Here is a 19,538-nt window from a genome sequence, read left to right as displayed (position 1 = left end):
AAGTATATGCAGTAGGGAGCATTTAACTTTCAGGGGGCAGAGACCACTATTAACCTGAGCCCTGTCTAGATTGATTTACATCCCACCTAACCCTTAATATTTCATTTAGCAACCCAGGGTCTGGTAACTGTGATAAGTAAGGGAAAATAGTCACCTGGCCCAGAGTTTAGATTGAGAAACTGATGGATGGCTTCTTGCTCAGGTAAAATAGGTCATTTGATTCAGACACCAATGCAACTGATTCTTTTCAATGCATACTTGCCTGAGAAGGGGGGCCAAGATGCACCAGTATCTGAATGTAGGTTCTCAAGAGAAGTTAATCTAGTTCTTACGTCCTTTGTCAATATTCTTCTGCTACATTGAATCTCTTCCCAGCGCAATTTAGAGACTTTAGACTCCTCATCAACCCCCCAGGAGTGTCTTAAAGTATCTTAGGGCCAGAGTAAAAGACATTAGGTTCCAGTGGACGAGCTTACAATCTTTCTTTATGACCTAAACCATGGTGCCTTGGGAGAGTGACTGCAGCCTTCTAAGCACTACCCTTTCCAATCTGTTCCATTCATATGTCGGTTGCACTGAAAAAATCCCTCCTCCATACAAACCTAGTGGAGGTATCTTTACTTCGTAAGCCCTTATTTGTGGAATATGGGAAAGCCCCCAAATATACTATTAAATCTTGATAGACAACTGGCCTGCAATAGAGCCTTCTGCTTGATGCCATCCCAATGTGTAGGTTAAATCCAAATATTTATATTGGTCGACTTGTTCCACTTCCCGTGTGCTAAGTGCAAGTTGAATTTCTTTACTTTTTTCCCAAAAACCAAAATCTTGGTCTTTTCCAAAATAATGTAAAGTGGGTTCTGCTTACTATAAGTTTCCAGAGCATTTAATTTCCTCTGCAGACCAATAGGGGTATATTCCAATAACACCAGATCAACTGCATAAAGCAGACAGACAATGTTCTGTTTCCAGATTTTAGGGGAAGATGCAGTGTGTGATGAACTATGTTGGCACTGGAAATCCCAGAAATTCTTTGATTTTAAGATGTATCCAAATACTTACCTCATATGTCTATTTATATATATGGTTTAGATTAACATTTATAATTGTTTATTCATCTACCTAATACAATTGTGAAATGTCTGTTATACAAGATGTATCTCTAAACTACCTCATGTAATGTGAAGTGCTCTGATACCCAAGGGTTACGTTCGCGCTATACAAAACTCTTTAAATACAATAAATAAAATAAGTCCAATTAGCATTAACTTATTTTAGATGGTGATGACTAATGTCCATACAACAAGTCATCAATAATTCTGATGTGGGTCAAAACAGGACTTTTCACCTGAATCAGGATCACAAGATATGCAGTAATACTGCTGTTGAATACTGAGCCCACAGTGCTCCTTCTCGGATCAGTGTGTCCTATTACTGACTTCTGTTCCATTTGCACACCAACATGTTGCCAAAGGAACAGGGAGACTCCAGTGCTGTTAGTGCCGCACCCAGAGGGGGAAGTTGCCGAGTTAAATAGCCGGCCCGGAGAGAGATTGTCCTCCGGAAGACTCATGTGCTGCCCAGTGGATCCAATGGTTGCCTCAACTGCCTGAGGACAGCCCTGTGGAGCCCACCTGTCACTTGTCTATGCCGGCTGTAAGGTACAGAAATCCTAACACCGGACCTCTTAGGTACCGCTGATACTGCCCCGAAGTCCTTCGTGAGCACCTATGATCATTTTTGAGAGTTGGTTCTGATCGGCTCCATTTTCTTTGACCAGAGTTGCATGTTTGAGTGCCCTGAAGGGCTCCAGACTCACCAGAACTTGGGACCATTACGTTTTCCACATCATGGGACTAAGCGGCCCAGACCAAGATTTTTATCACCGATCCCCGAGGGGGATACTTGAATCGTACTAAAAGTGATGTTTACTCTCTGCATTTAATGTGATACTTAAAAAATACATACCTTGGAAAGTACTTATATGTTACATGCATTTAAAGTGATATTTATGAAAAGTTGCATATCTCCAAAAGTATACATATGATTTTTGTTGGTTTGGTCTTATTGTGGTCAGAATATACTAAGCTATATTTCTAAACCTGTGTGTAGTCTTTTTGTGATGAACACATTGTGTTACTGTGTGTGTGTTGCACAAATACTTTGCACATTGCCTCTGTTGGTAAACCTGCCTGTTCTGCACCAAGCTGCCAGAGGGTAAGCACAGGTTATCTTTAGTGTGTCTCTAGCTTACCCAGAATAGATTGGTGGGTTCTGCCTGACTTGTGTGTATAACTTAGCTAACCCGAAACTCCATTACTAACATTGGCGGTCAGCGCTGACGATAAGACTTGTGTTTGTGCAATATCTTACAGTAACCCAATGTTCACTATAACTCTATAATTTTTTTCAAAATTCTCTTCTCCAACTCTCATTGTTTTTCTACCATGTTTGTGGTCTTTGCAAGGTGCAATAGAATTCAAGCTGGCCAATCTGGAAATCTACACAGTGACTGAGCTCAAGGGGTTCTGCTAGGAGACAAGGGAAGTGCCAAGAAGTCAAAGCTACAGAGAGCCTTGTGAGTAGGGGCAGAAGCTCTCCCAAAGAGAGAAGTAGATGAGGAGGGAGGAGACAAGGAAGCATTAGAGCAAGACCGGAGAATCTGCGAAACGGAAGGCACACAAGGTATCGCATCGCTTCCCATACATACTGGATTTGTTGCAACACGCCCGCGGCGCTCAGCGGGGTTGTCGCACCGCCTCCCAGGCGTCTCAGAAGTGACGCATCGCTTGTTTTTCACCGCTACAGTTGCCGTTTGGAACTTTTGTTGCATTTAAAGGTACTTTGGGCTAAAAGTGACGCAACTGTGAATTATTTTGACGCAAACCCGAGAACTCTGTGAAAATCATATTCTTGAACTGTGTATGTTGGATTTTTGTCGTTTTGGTCTTATGTAGCTTAGATGAAGGTACTTTATTTTTCTAAACTGGTGTGAAATCCATTTGTGGTGTTTTCACTGTGTTACTGTGAGTGTGGGTACAAAGACTTTACACATTGCCTTTGATAAGCCTGTCTGTTCATGCCAAGCTTCCAAGGGGGTGAGCAGGGGTTATCTAAAGAGTGTATGCCCTTTACCCTGACTAGAAGCAAGGGTCCCTATTTGGACATTGGCACCTACCTCTCCAAACGAGAGACCCTCAGATCTAACAAAATATATACATAAAATCTTTAAAATAATTAAAAAGTTTTATACACACTGCTTCATGTTTTGGACAAAATAGAAAATCACGGGCTGAAGCTACATTTTTGACACTATTTAGTAACAACATTGGCTGAAGCCAACAACAGCGGCTCGGGGCCAATGCTGGGAATGCAAATAAAACATGATCCAGGGCCTGAGAACTCAGTTAGCAAAGGTTGCAGGTTTTTCCATTTCTCAAATTTTGGGATCAGTTTGCTGTTAGATCGCTTTAAGGTAGACATTCGACATAGTGTGAGAAAACGTCGGGTTCCATGTTGTAAATTCCAGTAGGTCAAAGGAAAATGTATCTCTCAAGTATGTATCTGTATAAGCACCTATGTGAGAAATAGCCAGTGGGACATCAACCAAAAAGTGTGAGTTCCCATCAGTCAACTCACAAGACCGCCCTTCATCATTTGGTGAGCCACAGTATGTGAACACAATAGTTCCTAGTGGAATTCCCTTATGAATTAAAAATGGACCCGCAGCCGAGGCTGCACTAGAACCACAAAACACTATGAAAGAAGGGTCCCAGGGGAAGATTACCGACCTATACTGCTATGACCCCCACACAACTAGTCACACCAACAACAAATAACAGAAGGTCAAAGGAAAATGTATCTCTCAAGTATGTATCTGTATAAGCACCTATGTGAGAAATAGCCAGTGGGACATCAACCAAAATGTGAGAGTTCCCATCAGTCAAATCACGAGACCGCCCTTCATCATTTGGGGACCGTCACGTTTAGTAGATGGAGTCCACAATAGATCGTCAGATGTCATAAGCCTGATCTATATCAAACGTGTCAGCAGGACAGCGTGTCTTGTGGAGAACTGAGTAGCAGTGCATAAAAAGAAAGTGAGTGAATCAGTGAAAACGAAAACAAAATGGTTTAAGATTAAGATTGGGTAATGATCGGGGAAAAATCATTTATTCTGTACCCCTTCAATCCCAAGGTATTAAAAACAGTGCAATAGTAGTGTGAACCAATAACTACTAGAGAGTATCTTAGGTCGACATGTTTCTGCAGACTATTGGAGCCAGATGGTCTCCCGCTGCTTCTTCAGGACCATTATGTGCTACTGCTAATATAAAAGATTAATATCACCTTATACGTGATCAGTTACCATCTTCCTGGCTACGTAGAACAATCACACGGCATGGAAGAACAGATACATACAAGAGAAAAGAAAAGCACAAACAGGGCACTATTAGTATGTGCTTTAATTGCTACCATAAATGCAAAAATCTTTTGCTGACTTATATATTACTAGCCAACATACAGACAGTAATCACTTGTCATCGCAATAACCTGCTCACTCACCTATGTGGCAGGAAAGAGTAGCCCCACCTCACCTGGCTTCAACTCAGGTACAAGGGTGCACCACTCTAGCGGAGGGAATAAACAAGTATTTACATTTCTGAAAACACAAAACAATGTAACAATAGTGCTCAGCAAACTGCTAGGGCCCACCGGGCGATACCAGATATCTCACCAGCTGTCTATAAATGACCTAGGCTCTCGCCTTCTTGTAACTTGACCGTTTCAAAAAACACCGTATAGATTGAAAACACCACTGAACGCATGTGCTCAATAACTCAGGGTAATGCGCAGGTCAGTAATATACACCTCTAACCGGTGTACTTAGAAAACAGCAACATCATCGTGCTAGTATTGCCAGAATCAAAGCCTTAGCACTTAGCACTGAGACATGTAGATACCAGCGTATTGGTAAGAATGCCCAACCAATGGATTATCTCAGTGAACTGTTAAGCAAAGCGCAGTGCTCACTTTCATTACTTCGACATACTCACAACACCTATGCTGAATCTGAAACGCGTATTTAGGCAAAATCGCTAAGCGCCACGCACTGACCTCTCCGTCGGTACCCCGGACGTCCCTTTGGGTTGTATTTTGGGGAGGTACCGATGCTACAGAAACCACTCGGTGTAATGCGTTCTCGCGTCGGCGTCGCCTAGGCGTGTGACATCATCAGGGCGTGCCGCGCTCTGAACCATAGGAAATGTGGTTTCTCGTTCGCTCCGTGATCCGTACAAGGCGTGGTGAAAGCGAACTACATGTAAAACCGGTGAAAAAAACATACGGTACAGTCTTGGTAAAGAGCCGAGTGGCAATAATGATGAACGGCCCGTGTATATATGACCCTTATGTCGGTTTAAGGCGAGGAAATCACACTCATGATTTTCAGCTTGTCATTGCTCGCCAGTGTGTTATCAATCATTTATGCCATAGCTTGGACATTACCACCAACTCGCTTGCTAAACAGAGGCTTATTGGTGCGTTTGTCCTGGTTATTAGCTCTAGTCTTTTTTTGGAATTATGAAATTCAATGTCTCTATCAAAGCTAATCTTACCACTAGAGGTTTTTAAAAAAGATTTAAATTCTGATGGTAGGAGAGTAATCACTAATTCTTCTTGTACAGAGAAGTATGTTTTTTAGTGCAAATAAGTGAAAATAAAAAATCCTGAACACCGAAAATGTCTTGACTCATGATACCTCTTAATGAGTCCTGCTTGCTATTTTTCAACTAGTATCCCCAGTGTAAAACCCTAGCTAGACCATGAATATAGGAACTTATTAGGCCAAATTCCAGCCTAATAGTAGCCGTTGGAACTAACGTATTAAAACTACACAATTCACATAATATCTGACCTTTGATACTATCCAAAAAATCCCAATCCTTGACAGGGATGGATTCAATGGCATTGAGCAGAGCTGGGGGAATGTAAAAAATGCCTTCTACCCATAGCATTATAAAAGATACACAAACCATTGGTGTGAGATACTGCTTTACTGGAGCTATGTTCAATATGGAGTTTTTTCTTTGTACTACCTGCCATTAGTTTCCCTAAAAAAAGATATGAATCTACCACATCCAGCTTTTCAGAACCAATATGCCAATTAAAATTACATGATTTTTTTATTTTTTTTACATTTCATAACTAAAATATTACTTTTAGAAACATGTATTTTCAAGAAATGATTGACTGTATAGTTCTGCAGGGATATCAACTGTTTATTCAGCCAAAAAGGATTTAAATCCATTACTACTATATCATCTGCATATAAGAGACATGCAAAAGGCCAGTTACATATCTTTGGAGCATCTCCCCCTGCATGATCAATATAATCGGGTAGATCAGCTATATATAGAGAAACCAGCAACGGTGCTAACAAGCAACCTTGTTTCAAGCCATTTTCAGTAGGGATAGCATCTGATAAGCCTTGATTGCGCTCCTACATCTGGGAGGTCTGGGAGTATTTCTCTCAAAGTGATCCAGTTTCGGTGGTCCCGTTATACAGGGTAGTTCTTAGTGCGATTGCTGGAATGCGAGCTTGGGTGAACATTGTGTTAGTCTGCTTATTATTTGCGAGGGACTCAAATCCTTTGCAATGAACAACCCAGTTTTCGACATTTACGTACCTGGATGTGTCTCGAATCTGAGGAGTGATGCCACTTCTTAAGGGTATTCAAAGCAGTTAGCTTGCTAGGATAGGATTCATGTCATAGTTGTCATAGTCAGAAGTGTAGAAGGGATTGATTTTTCTTGCCATTCTTCTTTGAACATTTCAGAAAAAGTTGATTGCTTGCTCTGTTGAACACTGCGTAATTTTGCTGCTGCTTGCACTAAGGTTGTTACTTCTGATTTATCACCCTAGAGCACAGTTTTGTCTAACAAAAAAGTATCCAACTTCTTGATTTGGAACTATTATCACAACTGTGCATTTTGTAAACACCTCAGGCTCCGGGAAACAGGCTATGATGTGTTGTTGAAGCTTGCGGAATGAGCACTCGGTAGAGTTCCTCCAAGCTGCTCTCTTGTTCTGCAGTATAGCCACTTATTCTTAAAAATTTAAAACATAGTTATTTTCTTCACATTGTAGAGTAAATTGAATAAAAGCTATAAGAACTTCTGAATGGCAAATGCTGTGAATAATCCTTTTCATCACTGGCTTGTTTGTTTCCTATTTTTAGGATAGTATACCCTGCGTGGTATACTGCTCCTCTAGCAATCATCTCAACCACACTTAGCTTGGATATTAACAGTTCATCCTGCAGTCAGGGGTGGCTCTCCACTATGGCAGAGGACCATGGCCCACTGCTTTTAAGCAGTGCGAGGAAGACGAGAAACATAAAATTATAATAAATTAGAGTTATTATCATTTTCTGTTTCCTGCCTCTTTGCAGGTGGGCGGTGCTGCTCTGCTCTTGGAGCAGGGTAGGGGAGAAGTGGTTTACCCACTCCTAAGTGCACAGTGAGTGTTTGGTCGGCCCTCTCAGACCACCCAAACCAGTCATGCTCACTTTCCCTGTTCCCTATGCAGGGTGTATTACATACTGTGTGGAGAACAACCCCAGGCTCCCATTCGCTAGTTGAGCGTCAAACCAGGACGCTCAAAACAAATCACAGATTGGTCAGGGTAGCCAGCTGTACTTCAGGTGCCTGTCTGATGAAAAGCGATACCTAAGAGGATGATGGACAGAGCGTTTGAGCCAATAAAAACACTCACCCCGAGTTAACTGATCTGGGTTTAATCCATTACCATTCTTTAGCTCACTCCACCACCCCAGTTCAGACATGGCCATATGCAAATCAGTCTGACCCTATGCCTCATGGGAACAGTCCAGCCCTAACTCAACAGCCTTGTCTTCCCTGGACCGGAAACCAGCATACTGGGACCGGTATATGATTCATAATCCTCATCAGCCAGGCTATCTTGAATCCAGTGGTAGAGTGAGCAAGGGACCCACGTCTGAGTGTACCCTGCCAACTTAGGGCGAACAAAGCTATACCAAAGGGGATGATGGACGGAGCGTTTGAACAAATCAAACACTCACCCCCTGTCAACTGATCGGGGTTTAATCCATCACCATTCTTTAGCTTACTCCACCACCCCAGTTCAGACATGGCCATATGCAAATCAGCCTGACCCTGTGCCTCATGGGAACAGTCCAGCCCAAACTGCTAAGCCATGTCGTCCCTGGACCGGAAACAAGCATCCTGGGACCAGTTTCGTATTCATAATCCTCATCAGTCAGGCTATCTTGAATCCAATGGTAGAGTGAGCAAGGGACCCACGTCTGGGCATGCCATGCTAACTTAGGGCAAACAAAGCAATACCAAAGGGGATGATGGACGGAGCGTTTGACCAAATCAAACACTCCCCCCCAGTCAACACGTTCTGCTGTAGCAAAAAAAAAAATTAAACACATTTTCCTATAGAGCAACCAGGTCTTTATGGCTGAGATACCCGCCACCCCCTCTCAACACAATCCCCAAGGATGGGAAACCGGAAACGGTTCTGAACTTTTGGAAGGCGGGAGGGAGTGACCCTCCCGGCCGTATTTATTAAAATATGAAACAAAATCAAAAACATTAAAATAACAGTTTCATATTATGTACAATTTCATTTCCACATTACGATGTTTGGCTAACCTTAACAGATCTCTAATACAAAGGTTCTCCTAGCCGAACTAACATCCTACAAAACATTTGACTTGAAATTGTACATCCTAACGTTAAGGGCCAACGGCAAGGTCGTAACCGGTGTCAGATCCCTAAACCAGAAATATCCCCCTCACTTGTGAGGGGAGCGACCGCACAGAGGCGTACCTCAAGTGCATCTACCAATTTCCCTTGGACTTGACGGGGGCCCCAATGAACTCGACGCCATTTAACGGTCGTCCGAGGACTCGTGTGAGGTGTCTAAAAGGTAGCGTAAACCCCCTCCCGAACCCCACACAACTTACCCCATCTGCCGTCGCAGATGTCCTGGCCCCGGGAAATTCCCCAGGAGGGCCCGTAGCCCCTCCTATCCAGGAAGGGGCCTTGACCAGCTTTCCTTTCCTTCCGGCGGCCTATCCTTAGAAGGGACCGCCTCCCCGTTGAGGGGCCAATGGCCACCTCCCCCGAGCGCTCCCATCCGTAATGGGTGACGCCCCCCCATAGGGATCTTCCAATTACTGCTCACCGATCATGACCTTACCGCCCGACCAAAATAAATACGACAATTTACCTAAATTACTAATTTACAAAACAACCATAACTATTACAAGCATGATTACTGATCAACACTAGTGCAGAATTACTTTATTTGAAAAAACATACTGAAAATGACCATTCTTTATTGCATACTCAAAATATCACGACAATCATCACAACCTGCAAGAAATAGGGTTACCACATCAAAACTTTATTCAAAACAACTAGCTGTCCTCAGGGGCTGGTGGGTGGGTCAAAATTGGCTCTTCGTTCCGTCTCGGGCTCACGTGCAGCGGGGAGGTGCAGCTTCAGAGCACAGGAACAAGAGGATGCTTTCTTGGCTTGTTGCTCCTTTTATCCGTCTTCGGGCGGGCGTAAACCCGCCCCCGCCTGCCTCCGAGGGCGTGGCCGGCCGCGTCAGTGTCTAGGACAACCCACTCCAGGGCGGCAAAAGGCGCGCCCCGGCTACGCCGCTTCGGGCATACCAGCCGAGACTCGCCTCCCGCCCAAGATGGCTTCCCGGGGGGATCGTGGTACTCCACCATACGTTCGGGGGGACCGAATGGTCACCCCTTTCCATATGGCTGAGATACCCGCCACCCCCTCTCAACACAATCCCCAAGGATGGGAAACCGGAAACGGTTCTGAACTTTTGGAAGGCGGGAGGGAGTGACCCTCCCGGCCGTATTTATTAAAATATGAAACAAAATCAAAAACATTAAAATAACAGTTTCATATTATGTACAATTTCATTTCCACATTACGATGTTTGGCTAACCTTAACAGATCTCTAATACAAAGGTTCTCCTAGCCGAACTAACATCCTACAAAACATTTGACTTGAAATTGTACATCCTAACGTTAAGGGCCAACGGCAAGGTCGTAACCGGTGTCAGCTCCCTAAACCAGAAATACCCCCCTCACTTGTGAGGGGAGCGACCGCACAGAGGCGTACCTCAAGTGCATCTACCAATTTCCCTTGGACTTGAGGGGGGCCCCAATGAACTCGACGCCATTTAACGGTCGTCCGAGGACTCGTGTGAGGTGTCTAAAAGGTAGCGTAAACCCCCTCCCGAACCCCACACAACTTACCCCATCTGCCGTCGCAGATGTCCTGGCCCCGGGAAATTCCCCAGGAGGGCCCGTAGCCCCTCCTATCCAGGAAGGGGCCTTGACCAGCTTTCCTTTCCTTCCGGCGGCCTATCCTTAGAAGGGACCGCCTCCCCGTTAAGGGGCCAATGGCCACCTCCCCCGAGCGCTCCCATCCGTAATGGGTGACGCCCCCCCATAGGGATCTTCCAATTACTGCTCACCGATCATGACCTTACCGCCACAGGCCGGATAGTTGACCGGCTATCCGGACCCCCCACAACAACTCCTGCCTAAAGGTCATGTTTTAAACTCTTTAGCCAAGCTATGAGGTCTCCTATGAGTAACTCATTCCCCACCCGGGACAAATGAACCCCATCCCCCAAATACATACTGTCCCCTTTGATACAACCATGCGAAACAGAATGCAGTGTACTTGAACGAAACAATCTACTCAACTTGTTATTTATTTTCTTTACTGAATGATTCAAAGCAGAAACCAAAATAGCCCCCCGCCACACTTTCCGTGGGATCATATGGGACCATGCAATTGTGTGCACCCTGGAACTCTTCTTGCCAACCAACTTACTGTGGAAAGCATTGCCTCAAGAAGAAGTCGTCTACCAGTGGCCACCAAATCGTTGCCCCCAAGATGGACTATGATTATAGACGGCGGTGACCTTGTCCGCCCTAACAAACCCTCGAAAAAGGATTGAAACTGGTCAATACAGAGCCCGCCCCTTCCGTAGAAGGACACCCTGTACCTGTATTCCCCAGCCACGTGAATCATGTCACCTGCTTTGAATACGTCCGCGGCACGCCTCACGTATGAGTGGCCCATGACCCACACCTCCTTTCTCGCAGCCGGTGATGTCTGACCGCTGGTCCCCAGGTGTCGGGTCGACTGCACAGTCCGCCCCGCCTCGTAAGCTTGCGCAACTGAAAACCAAACAAAAGCAAGAAGCGTGAGTACATTATTACAGTTTCACAACATGTGCAACCGCACATACCTTTTATACCAGTTCGAGGACCAACGCCCCAAACGTTTTACTTCTTCTACACTCAGACCCCTGGCTGTAGCCTCAGTAGCAGCCCCTATCCGAAAGGAATGGGTCCCGAACTCGCCGGGGTTCAATCCCGCGGCCGAAATCGACATCGCAAGCACCCGCTGGAACTGAAACCTCGTAAGTGGGGTGGCGTCAGCGTGTCTCAACAAGGTCCCCCCCCCATGATGCCACCCTCTGCGCTAAATATTCCTCTACGCACACCACAGGGCACATGGAAGACCCGGGGATCCTCTGAATGATTATGCAGTCCCCAATTGCACCCTGATCGGTTTTGGACCTAACAAACGAGACCGTCATCGTCTCCCCCCTGACCTGAATGTGCTCCCGGCACAGTCCCCCCATCGTATCCTGCTTGTTCTTCGCCACTAATTCGCTTACCCGCATAGCCCCATGGAATGCTAGCGCAAATGCTGCTCGGAATAACACTGCTTCGTACTGGGATGAACACGTTGCCTGGAGTACGGACAATAACAGGGTCAACCTATCCAGACCTATCGGGTGCCTCTCATCTACTCTGCGACCCTCAAGGCGTTGCCACCCACGTAGCGCTTTCTGCACCACAAAAGACGCTGTCGGGTCCTGGATCCCATGAGCCCTTGCCATAAAGGAAATGGCGGCCCAATGCCTCTGGGCCGTAGCTACTGATTTGCCTGCCTGATGTAAAGACAGCAGAAATTTTACGACAAGCTCTTCCTGTCCCCAAAGCTTCCCCCCAGCAGAACCCAAAAAGGACAAATAGGAACGGAACGCCCCTTCATATGCCTTCCTTGTCCTGGGTGCTAAACTCTCTCCCACGAGGTTTTGTAGTTCGGGGCACCGAGAGACCAGAGAGCTTCGGGAAAGGGTGCTGCCACCAGGTCCGCTGTGGGCAGAAAACCCCAGAAGGCCTGCATACGGAAACGAGAAAGCGCATCAGCCGCTTGGTTCAGTACCCCCGGGACATGTCTTGCCCTAAAGAGCACATTCAACTGCATACACAATAACACAATTTCTTTGAGCAGTCTCAGAATCCATTTGCAACGTGCTGCCTGACTATTGATACACTCAACCACAGTCATGTTATCAGACCAGAACACCACAGAATGATCCCGAAACCCCTCCGGCCATGTTTTCAAGGCCACCAAAATAGGGAAGAGTTCAAGGAAAGCAATGTTACTCGTCAGCCCGCACTCGTGCCACCATGACGGCCATTTTTGAGCCGACCATTGTGTACCAAATATGGCACCAAAACCTACACTCCCCGCCGAATCTGTCCAAAGCCCCAGCTCCTCGGAGGACACCGCCGGTTTGTTGCAGACAATTCGACCATTGAAATCCGCCAAAAATGCCAACCAAATGCGCATGTCCTGGCGAACCTCTGCCGAGAGCCTCGTGCGGTGATGTCCTTCCTTCAGGCCGACCATGGCTTGTGCAATCGGGCGGGAAAAGGGGCGTGCCATTGGCATCACTCTCAGGGCAAAATTCAACTGACCCACCACCTGTTGCAATTGATGCAGGTTTACTTTCGTTGCACGAATACATGTTTCAAGGGATGTCCTGAATTTTAACACTTTTTCCCTGGGTAATCTAAAACAACCTTCTTCCGAGTCGAGCTCGATCCCCAGAAACTCGAGCAAAGTTGAGGGACCCACAGTCTTACCTGGCGCCAATGGCACACCGAATTGATTCATTAAGACACAAAATTCATGTAAAGCCTGTCCACACTCAGGATCCCCGGCTGCCCCCAAAAACAGAAAGTCATCGAGATAATGCATAACATGCTGAAAACCCGTCTTCCTTGTGAATACCCATTGCAGAAAACAACTGAACTTTTCAAAATAGGCACAGGATATCGAGCACCCCATTGGCATACATCTATCCATGTAATAGCGACCCTGAAACATAAAACCAAGGAGACGCTGATCGTCTGGGTGCACCGGGAGCAACCGGAACGCTGACTCGATGACTGATTTTGCCATCAGCGCCCCGGGCCCCAGGCGATTCAACATGGCAACGGCCTCATCGAAAGATGCGTACCGCACCGAACACACTTCCGGGTCTATCGCTTCATTCACGGAAAGACCACGTGGGGCTGACAAGTTATGTATCAGCCGAAACTCACCCGGGTCCTTCTTGGGGACCACCCCTAGAGGGGAACAAACAAAGTTAGCAACCGGTGGCAAATCAAATGGACCGGCGACACGACCTCGAGTCACCTCCTTCCCAATCTTTACCTGTACCACCGCCGTATGCTGCAAGACCGACAGTTGATTCTTACAGTTTGCTACACCCTGAAAATCCCCCACTGGGATGCGGAAACCATATGAAAACCCGTTTCGCAACACCCCAGCGGAAGCATGATCCGGGTATTCGTTGAGCCAAGGAATCATTGCCATGGTATCAATCGGAGTAGGTAAAGGCGCCCCTCAGACTATTTCAGACCTGTTTGGTGCTTCCCCTACCACCGTTATCACCCGTTTTGGCTCTGCACATGGACTCAGGATGGGATGGCTGCCCACACCCCCCACATTCATGTCTGAACTTGCATGACCCCTGGGGCCTCGTACATTTTCCCCTGTTAAAATTCCAACAAATCCCCCTTTTACCTGCGTTGCCACTCGACTTCGAGTGGTGCTCGTTACCTGCACCCGTCCGAAAGGGTGTCCCAGAGGATTGGCGGGTAAATTCACCCCCGTTACTCCCTGACAATGGCACTTTTAACATTCCTGAACTCTCCATTTTTTGCCATGAAACGGAGTCGAAACAATCCCAAGTCAGATCTGGGTCGTGCTCCTTAGCTTTTCTAAAAATATTGTCATAACAGAACCACTGATTGCCCCCGTACGATACGGAATACTCCATGATACGTGACTGATAAATAGGCAACTCGGTCAGCAACTCGGGCCTGCGCTCGCCCATGATGGAGGTAAAAATGCCCCACGCTCTGCTCCAAGTACCTATGTTTTCATCAACCTTAAAGGCGGCCATTTTTGCGCGCCAAACACCCGGATGCATGAGCTCCTTTTGGCTCTTAACATTCTCCATCTCGTAATGGTCGGTAAGCAAAGAAAAAATGTTCACATACTTATTCGCCCAAATCTTTTCCTTAATTTCCAGTGGAACATGCTGAGCCACCTTCTCCCTTCGTGAAGGTACAGACCCCTCCCCCGCGATCGGCAATGGCCGCTTACCTGAACCAGATGCTGCATTTGCCGCCGAACTTGGGCCTGTTGCATTTTCCGCCGCCGGAACTGGCGGGGTAACAGAAGATGGTGCCTTCGCAGCCTCTCCAGATTCCCGCAGTTGTCTCATTACTACCCGGGCGTCGTCAGCCGTGGTGCCCTCACTATCTTTTCCCAACCACGCTGCTAATTGTGCCGCTAACTCGGGAGGCATATCTTCCCCGGTCACGGGGGTGACCACCACGGGGATCGGATGCCCCTCCTTCGGAACCGGGGTTGGCTCCTCAAGTGGGGTATCGGGAACCGGGGTTTCCCCCCCAAGTGCCCCCCTTTTGGACCTCTTGCCTCTCCCACCAGGGACTACTCCTGGCAAAGCTGGTCCGATGACTCGCTTCGGTCCTCCCTCCCCGTTCTTAGCCGCCATCTGCTTCTTCAAATCGGCTACCTCCTTTATGAGCATGCGGAGCATCTGATCGGTACCGACCCGCTTTCCGACCTTCTTGCCTGGCATTCTCAACGAAGATATCTGCAAAACAAAAAGAAAGATTACAACGCTCAAAATTGGCTCTTCGTTCCGTCTCGGGCTCACGTGCAGTGGGGAGGTGCAGCTTCAGAGCACAGGAACAAGAGGATGCTTTCTTGGCTTGTTGCTCCTTTTATCCGTCTTCGGGCGGGCGTAAACCCGCCCCCACCTGCCTCCGAGGGCGTGGCCGGCCGCGTCAGTGTCTAGGACAACCCACTCCAGGGCGGGAAAAGGCGCGCCCCGGCTACGCCGCTTCGGGCATACCAGCCGAGACTCGCCTCCCGCCCAAGATGGCTTCCCGGGGGGATCGTGGTACTCCACCATACGTTCGGGGGGACCGAATGGTCGCCCCTTTCCAATAATCTCCTTACCTCTGCCAACCCATTACAGGAAACATTTTGCCAAATGCCTCTACATCGTCCAATTGCCCCTACACGTTTTGCATAGGCTTCCTTAAATCTCAAAGTCCTGGACATTTTATTAAACTAATGCTCAATACTGGGTTTTTTATTGGTTCTCCAATTTTGAAGGTCAAGTGACCTAGCGACAGCTATGGAGATTAGTATAAAATACTGCTGACCTCCCCTGAAGAACCAAATAACACCAACATAGCTGACAGCTATATTGTCAAGGACATAATCAAAGAAATCTCAGAAAAAAACCTTCCCAGAATTGCTGTAAGTTATTACATTCATAAAATAATAAAATAATAATAATAATAGGCACATTTATAAAGCGCATGGTTACACTCGGCCAGAGTGTCCCTGCACTGTGGTGTCACTGCATGAAATCCACCCGACCGCCTCTTTCCTAATTATCCCGGGGGGAAAAGGTAAGTTTTCAAATCTTTCCTAAAGAAGCTCTCTCCATCCTCCATCCGGAGGTGCATGCGGAGTTTGTTCTAGTGCTGGGCAGCCAAAAGGCGGAACGAACGTCCACCCATCCTGCCTCTCTTAGTCGCAGGAACGCACACCAAACCCCTCCCACATGACCTTAGTTGACGAGTAGGAGCATAGGGGGTGAGTAGCTCCGACAAATGGAAGGGGGCAGTCCCCTGCAGAATGGGGTGGCAAACACACATTGCCTTAAACAGAACTCTCTCCCTTATCCACAGCCAGTGGAGAGCAGCCCGCACTGCCTTCGCCAAAGCCCTCCTCAGGCGCATTAGAACCAGTCATGCTGCTGCGTTCTGCACCGCTTGAAGACAAAGCATACACTTACTGGCAGATGCATCAAAGTTATGTTTTGCGAGTCCTTAATAGCAAATTTTAAGGAATCGCTATTAAAGACTCGCAAAACGGGATGCATGTAGGAATCGCAATGTTATTAGCGATTCCTACAGATTCCTTATTAGCGATTCGGTAATAGCTAATCGCTAATGAGGAATGGCTTTCCCATTCATTTCTATGGGCTTAAAGGCCCATAGGAATGAATGGGAAGGCCATTCCTTAATAGCGATTAGCTATTACCGAATCGCTAATGTTCCGCTATTTCAAGGGTGCCAGGGGGTCCAAAGGACACCCTGTTGCCCCCCCAAAATGGACCTGTGCTCAAATGTTTTACACACAGATGCCCTAAGGGCATGTGTGTGCACAACATGTAACTTTGAAAAATGCACAAAAGTGCATTTTTCAAAGTTTTAGCAAATTACCACGAAGTTCAACTCCATGGTAATTTGCTCACCCTATTAGCGAAATCGCTACTTTTTTGGGTTTCATGCATTGCATTTAAGGAATCTCATTTTGGGATTCCTTAAATGCAAGAGCAATTTAAGGAATCGCTATTTAGAGATTCCTTAAATTGCGATTTCTGCATTTGGGATGATGCATCCCAAATGCAAAAATACTGGGAGCAAACGGCCAGATTCTGAGAATCTGCCCGTTTGCTCCCGGTATTTTCTTTGATGCATCTGCCTGTTAGTTGTGGCCCCCACATAAATGAAATGAAATGAATGAAACTTATATAGCGCACGACTTACCCTGGGGCATCTCAGCGCTTGCTTAGGGAACCCGTCCTGGTATTCCCCTGTGAGATAACCCTGGCAGGGTATCCACAAGGTGAAAGCCAGGCATCCCACCGCAAGGGGCCGTTGTGGAGATTAAGCAAGCTATTGCCCAGAGTCACAGAGTGTGAACCCGTGAGTTGGGAAGGCACCGGAACGAGAATTAGCGAGTCCGTGGAATTTTTGAGCCCATGACCCGACGAGGTGGGGAATTGAACCCTGGTCAAACTCAAGCTCCAGGTCTGCCGCCTCTAACCCCTGAGCCACACTTCTCCATAAAGAATGTTACCATAATCCAGGCGCGATGTTACTAGGGCATGCACCATTGTCTTCCTGGCCGCTGTCGGTAGCATATCCAGGTTTTTGCGGAGGACCTTCAGGACTCCAAAACAGGTGCCTGCCACCCGCCTGCTTTGGTACTCAAAAAATAGCCCTGTGTCCAGCCACATCCCCAGATTCTTGGCCTGCGCCACCAGACAGATGACCAAACCGACGGAGCTCCCCCAACCACTAGCACCTTGATCTTATTGCCATTCAACTTCAGGCAATTGTTAGCCATCCATGTGGTCAGTTCTTGCAGGCACGCTACGAAGCTGCAGGCTGCCGTATCCAGTGCCTGTGTGAGGGAGACCACCAGCTGCGTGTCATCTGCATAGGACACGACCCTGTTCCCAAATCCATCAGCGATTGCCACTAAAGGAGCCATGTATAGATTGAATAGAGTCAGGCTCAGGGTCGATCCCTGTGGTACCCCCTGTCTTAACTCGATGAATTTTGAGTAATGGGATCCCCTTCACACCTGGAAACTGCGCCCAGACAGGAAAGATTTCAACCAGCTAAGGGCCATGTCCGACACACCTCCTTTATTCAAACAATGCACCAGGATATGATGGGCAACAGTGTCGAAGGTGGCATTTTGGTCCAACAGGATCAAGACCCCCGTCTGGCCTGCGTTCACATATTGCCTGATGGTCTCAGTGGCAAAGAGCAGTGCTGATTCCGTAGAGTAGCGGCAAGGAATAAGGACTGAGTGGGATACAGGAGATTACATCTCCCAATATGCGCCGTCAGCTGCATATTTACCACTTTTTCTGCGACCTTGGCAAAATATGGAAAGAGGGAGATGGGGCGAAACCTCTCCAGTTGGTCTGGGCCTATATGAGGTTACTTGAGGAGCTGCAGGACCACAGCTTTCTTCCACCTTCCAGGTACTATGAGGGTCCTAAGAGAAGTCTCCACCAAGTACCTAATATATGGTTCCAGGGTATCCAGGCTCCCACTCAGTACCTTAGGGGGCGCCGGATCTCTGGGAGAGCCCGATGTCATATTAGCACAGATTTGAATTAGCTCTTCTGGGTTGGGCATGAAGAAACTCTTCAACCCTTCGCCCTCACAGACATACTCTGTCTCCTCTGTCACCTCCTCTCCTACCCGGGTGGAGTCAAGGAAGGTGGAGTATATTTTCTCCACTTTGTCCAAGAAAAAATCTGCCACACGGTTACATAGCTCATCTGATCCCACAGGCGGAGGATATTTTCTTATAGACCCTGAACAGTTCCCGTGTAGAGTTACCCGCCGATCCAGTTCTCTCCATATAGAATCCTGCTTTTGCTTTCCTAATGAGCCCGTGGTAGCTCTTCAATGCCTCTTTATACTGCCTCCTCCCCTGGTCCGAAAAATCTTCCTTACGATTACAATCTGATTTTGCTGTTCTTAAGGTGTCAGAGTACCAATGGGCCGATTTCTGTGCTCTGCCTGGTGATTTATATGACCAGGGGGTGGTGCTATCCAGGGCTTCCATAATCCACCTATCTAAGTTTATATATGCCCCTTCAGCAATTGTGCCGCCAGGTGGGCCCCCCAACAAGAGGGGGCTACTAAACTTATCCTGTGAGAAGCCCGCCCATTTCCGACACACTTAACCCCTATCTGCTTTTTCCCGTAACTTTGGCCCAGACAGTCTCATAGCAAAAGGGACCAAAAAATGGTCCGTCCAAACAATAGGGAGGGGGGGTAAACAACTATAATACTCCAGTTTGCAAAGAGGGGGTCCAGCATATGGCCTTTCAGGTGGGTAGGGGAGTAGGACATTAGGCTAAGTTGTAGAGTAGACATTTCCTGACAAAGGTCACCCGCCACCATACAGCAACCATCATCGAAATGTAAATTAGGATCGCCCAGCACAAAAAACTTGTCATACTTTGCGCCGGCTGGGTGAGGTGATCAATCAGACTAAAAGACAAACCGTTGGCGGGCCAGGAGGTCTATAGATCAGGAGCCCTTTCACAATATAGTTCAAATCCGCCTTAATAGTGAAGATCCATGTATCACTATCGGTAATAGAGATAGGCTCGAGAGTGCACTGGATAAGATGCTTAAAAATAATAACCACTCCGCCGCCTCTGCCAGAAGCTCTATCTAATCTGGTGATACTCGGTAGTGCCTCA

The sequence above is a fragment of the Lissotriton vulgaris genome, chromosome 3_1, assembly GCF_964263255.1.
Source record: "Lissotriton vulgaris chromosome 3_1, aLisVul1.2, whole genome shotgun sequence".
In the NCBI taxonomy this organism is placed as follows: Eukaryota; Metazoa; Chordata; class Amphibia; order Caudata; family Salamandridae; genus Lissotriton; species Lissotriton vulgaris.
Note: the sequence above shows the minus strand (reverse complement) of the source record.